General features: G+C 35.0%; 1 protein-coding gene across 2 annotated transcripts in view; it reads right to left on the bottom strand.

The window, feature by feature from the left end:
* The window catches only part of LOC137656060 (organic cation/carnitine transporter 2-like), a 161,461-nt gene that overhangs the window by 93,250 nt on the left and 63,211 nt on the right, over positions 1-5,000 (bottom strand). The window lies entirely within an intron of this gene.

The raw sequence follows: 5,000 nt of genomic DNA, 5'->3' as shown, positions 1-5,000 counted from the left end.
ATTGGCACTTTATCTCTATTCAAAGAGTTTCCCTTATCTCATTTTCCCTTTGCCTACACATACATCGAATAATCTGTCCTATTCTTTACATATACTCCTCTGTCCTCACACCTACATCGAATAATCTGGTCCATTCTTTACATATTCTCCTCTGTCCTCACACCTACATCGAATAATCTGGTCCATTCTTTACATATTCTCCTCTGTCCTCACACATACATCGAATAATCTGGTCTATTCTTTACAGATTCTCCTCTGTCCTCACACCTACATCGAATAATCTGGTCTATTCTTTACATATACTCCTCTGTCCTCACACCTACATCGAATAATCTGGTCTATTCTTTATATATTCTCCTCTGTCCTCACATCCTGACAACACTGATTACCAAATAATTCTTCTTCAACCAAGGGGTTAACTACTGCACTGTAATTGTTCAGTGGCTACTTCCCTCTTAGTAAGGGTAGAAGAGACTCTTTAGCTATGGTAAGCAACTCTTCTAGGAGAAGGACACTCCGAAATAAAACCATTGTTTTCTAGTCTCGAGTAGTGCCATAGCCTCTGTACCATGGTCTTCCACTATCTTGGGTTAGAGTTCTCTTGCTTGAGGGTACACTTGGGCGCAATATTCTATCCTATTTCTCTTCCTCTTGTTTTGTTCAAGTTTTTATAGTTTATACAAGAAATATTTATTTAATGTTGTTACTGCTCTTACATATTCCATTTTTCCTGTTTCCTTTCCTCACTGGGCTATTTTCCCTGTTGGAGCCCCTGGCCTTATAGCATCCTGCTTTTGCAATTAGGGTTGTAGCTTAGCAAGTAATAATGATAATAATAGTATTCCCAGCTTCTCCTATCTCTATTAGTAAAGTTTATGGCATCCAGCTTCTCCAACTAGGGTTGTAGCTTAGCAAGTAATAATGATAATAATATTCCTAGTTTCTCCTATCTCTATTCCTAAAGTGTCTCTTATCTCCACAGTACAATTATCAAATTACTCTCTACATTCTTTCGCTTACAAACTGCCTCCTTGGCTGTAGTTATTTTCTACAAACAAAAAGCTAAATTAGATTTTAAAGGATTAACCTTTATTAGAATTTAAAGGATTAAACCTCTTTTTACGTGTTTAACAAATGAAGATCTCACTAATCTGGTCAAAGGTATTCTGAAAAATCCTTATCATAAATAAACAGACCATTTTAAAAAATGATTAGTATCTCTATCCTTCATCCACCAATCATGTATATAAATAAAAGTTGTTGTTAAGGGACGTGGTAAAAAGGTATTGGCTAGAGTTTTTGTGGCTCAATGTGGCCCTTGAGTTTGACAGTTTGGCACCACTGGGTCCCCACGAAAAAAAAAAAAATACACATTGCACAGTGACTCACTCTTGAAGTTGTATGTATGTATGTATATGTATATATATATATATATATATATATATATATATATATATATATATACATACATATATATATGGCCTATTTTAATTAGATTGTGTACCATTATACTTTCACATGCTCAAATATATATATACATACATACATACATACAAAAACATATCTATCTATCTATCTATCTATCTATCTATATATATATATATATATATATATATATATATATATATATATATATATATATATATATATATATATAGCCTATTTTAATTAGTTTGTGTACCATTATATTACTTTCACATGCTCAAATATATATATACATACATACAAAAACATATCTATCTATCTATCTATATATACATATATATATATATATATATATATATATATATATATATATATATATATATATATATATATATATAGTGTATGTATATCACAAGTTGTCAGAACGAGTAGCAAAAAATCTGTATCGGAAAAGAGCAAGAGAGGAAAACATGTTTGTGGTTCCATATCAAACTGACTCCACTTCAAAAACAAGTAATTATTAGGGTGTTCATACCAACCCCATCGTCCCCCCTAACCCCCTTTAGAAAACAACATTCAATCTGGATCAAAAAAAAAAAAAAAAAAAAAAAATTGCAATGTCATTTTATTAACAAAATGCAAAATTTATGACAATATTCTCTCTCATGGCCAAAACAACCATTAACCTATCTGCCGGATCATGTTTAACAACATAAGCTTGTAAAATAAACTTGAGATGGATTTTATGAGTAATTCGTTTGAATAAAACAATGTATATTTCTTGATGAATAACTTTAAGTGCCCCTTTGATTTAAAACGTTCGTTAGTAGGTTGGCCAGGGCATCAGCCACCCGTTGAGATAATACCGCTAGAGAGTTATGGGGTCTTTTGACTGGCCAGACACTATATTGGATCCTTCTTTCTGGTTACGGTTTATTTTCCCTTTGCCTAAGACACACACCGAATAGTCTGGCCTATTCCTTACACATCCTCTTCTGTCCTCATACACCTGACAACACATATTACCAAACAATTCTTCTTACTGCACTGTAATTGTTCAGTGGCCACTTTCCTCTTGGTAAGGGTAGAAGAGACTCTTTAGCTATGGAAAGCAGCTCTTCTAGGAGAAGGACACTCCAAAATCAAACCATTGTTCTCTAATCTTATATAGTGCCATAGCCTCTGTACCATAGTCTTCCACTGTCTTGGGTTAGAGTTCTCCTGCTTGAGGGTACACTCGGGCACACTATTCTATCTTATTTCTCTTCCTCTAGTCTTGTTGGAGTTTTTAAAATTTATATATGAGATATTTATTTTAATCTCGTTGCTCTTCTTAAAATATCTTCTTTTTCTATGTTTCCTTTCCTCACTGAGCTATTTTCCCTGTTGGAGCCCCTGGGCTTATAGCATCCTGCTTTTCCAATTAGAGTTATAGCTTAGCAAGTAAGAATAATAATAATGCAAAGAGGGCAAAGGACGTACGTCTCATATTATGAACGTCAAGACTGGGGTTCGAGTCCCGGTCAAACTCGTTAGTTTCTTTGGTCGCTGCAACCTCACCAACCTTGTGAGCTAAGGATGGAGGGTTCGAGGGAGCCTATCGGTCTATCTGTTGAGACATCAGCAGCCATTGCCTGGCCCTCCTTGGTTCTTGCTTGGATGGAGAGGGAGCATGGGCGCTGATCATGTGTATATATGGTCAGTCTCTTGGGCATTGTCCTCCTCGATAAGGCAATGTCTTTGTCCCTTGCCTCTGCCATTCATGAGTGGCCTTTAAACCTTTAAAATTACCATGATAGATTAATAAGGAAAGAATTGCAGCCGGAGTAATCGAAGATTTCAGACCACCGCCAATAAAGATTGTCAACATCTCATTGAAGTCTACGGACCAAGCTTTCCCTTTTTCATATGTTGACCATTAATGAATCTAAACTACTACTACTACTACTACTAGTACTACTACTACTACTAGTAATAATAATAATATAACAATAATAATAATAATATTAATAATAATTATAACCACAATAGCGATCTTGATCCGGATCACCTAAAAATTTAATAAGCTCTTCCAGAGCCTAATACCTAACCGTTGTTAAAATTTGGTGGAAATCCTGCAAGGAAATTTTAGACGTAATCCTGCTAACAGACAAACAAACATAAATAAAAGCAGGTCACTTTATAACCTCTTTGGAGAGGGTAAAAATCCATCTCTATTAACACTTCTATTCTATAAGGAAAAATAGGAAGGTACGTTTCTAAAATAGAAAAATTAAATGGTTCTATTTCATTATAATCTAGCCCAGGGGTTAAATAGGAGGATTAATTATCAAATGAGGAATTATTATAACTTTTTATATTGATATTTGAGAAGCAATCTAAGCCTATTATTATTATTATTTTTATTATTATCATTATTATTATTTGCTAAACTACAAGCCTAGTTGGAAAAGCAGAATGCTATAAGCCCAGGGGACCCAACAGGGAAAATAGCCCAGTGAGGAAGGAAAGAAGGAAAAATAAAATATTTTAAGAAGAGTAACATTAAAATAAATATTTCCTAAATAAACTATAAAAACATTAACATAACAAGAGGAAGAGAAATAAGATAGAAAAGTCTGCCTGAGTGTACCCTCAAGCAAGAGAACTCTAACCCAAGACTGTGGAAGACCATGGTACAGAGGCTATGGCACTACCCAAGACTAGAAAACAATGGTTTGATATTGGAGTGTTCTTCTCCTAGAAGAGCTGCTTACCATAACTAAAGTCTCTCTTCTACCCTTACCAAGAGGAAAGTAACCACTAAACAAATACAGTGCAGTAGTAAACCCCTTGAGCGAAGAAGAATTGTTTAGTAATCTCAGTGTTGTTAGGTGTATGAGGAAAGAGGAGAATCTGTTAAGAATAGGCCAGACTATTCAGCGTATGTGTAGGCAAAGAGAAAGAACCGTAACCAGAGAGAAGGATCCAATGTAGTACTGTTTGGCTAGTCAAAGGACCCCATAACTTTATGGCAGTGGTATTTCAACGGCCGGCTGGTGCCCTGGCCAACTTACTACCTATCTAATAAGTAAATGAAAAAAGGAAAAAGGAAAACTTACGACTATTTACATTTAAAAAAATTGAATACTTAGATCGTATGAAAGAGGGAGGATTTAGGCTTAATTAATATAAGGTAAAGAGGCAGCACTACTCATTAAGAAAAGTATGTGTCTGGTTCTTTCAGGAGACAGATGAGCTATTGTTTTCAAGATGATAAACAGCAGGATGTTTACCACACAAAATTGAAAATCATTGAAGCATAAAACTGGCATCAGAAAAACAATGGCCATCTACACTGCGAGATGAGAGAGAGAGAGAGAGAGAGAGAGAGAGAGAGAGAGAGAGAGAGAGAGAGAGAGAGAGAGAGAGAGAGAGAGAGAGAGAAAATATTCTTCCACCAAATCCTTCTAAAAAAGATGGTTTCACTAAATCCTTTATGAGAGAGAGAGAGAGAGAGAGAGAGAGAGAGAGAGAGAGAGAGAGAGAGATTTCCTTATAAAAAGATTGTTTCACTAAATCCTTCACTAGAGAGA

This window comes from Palaemon carinicauda, chromosome 17 (assembly GCF_036898095.1).
Source record: "Palaemon carinicauda isolate YSFRI2023 chromosome 17, ASM3689809v2, whole genome shotgun sequence".
NCBI classification, from domain to species: Eukaryota; Metazoa; Arthropoda; class Malacostraca; order Decapoda; family Palaemonidae; genus Palaemon; species Palaemon carinicauda.
The sequence above is the reverse complement of the archived record's forward strand: the minus strand, read 5'-3'. Positions and strand labels throughout refer to the sequence as shown.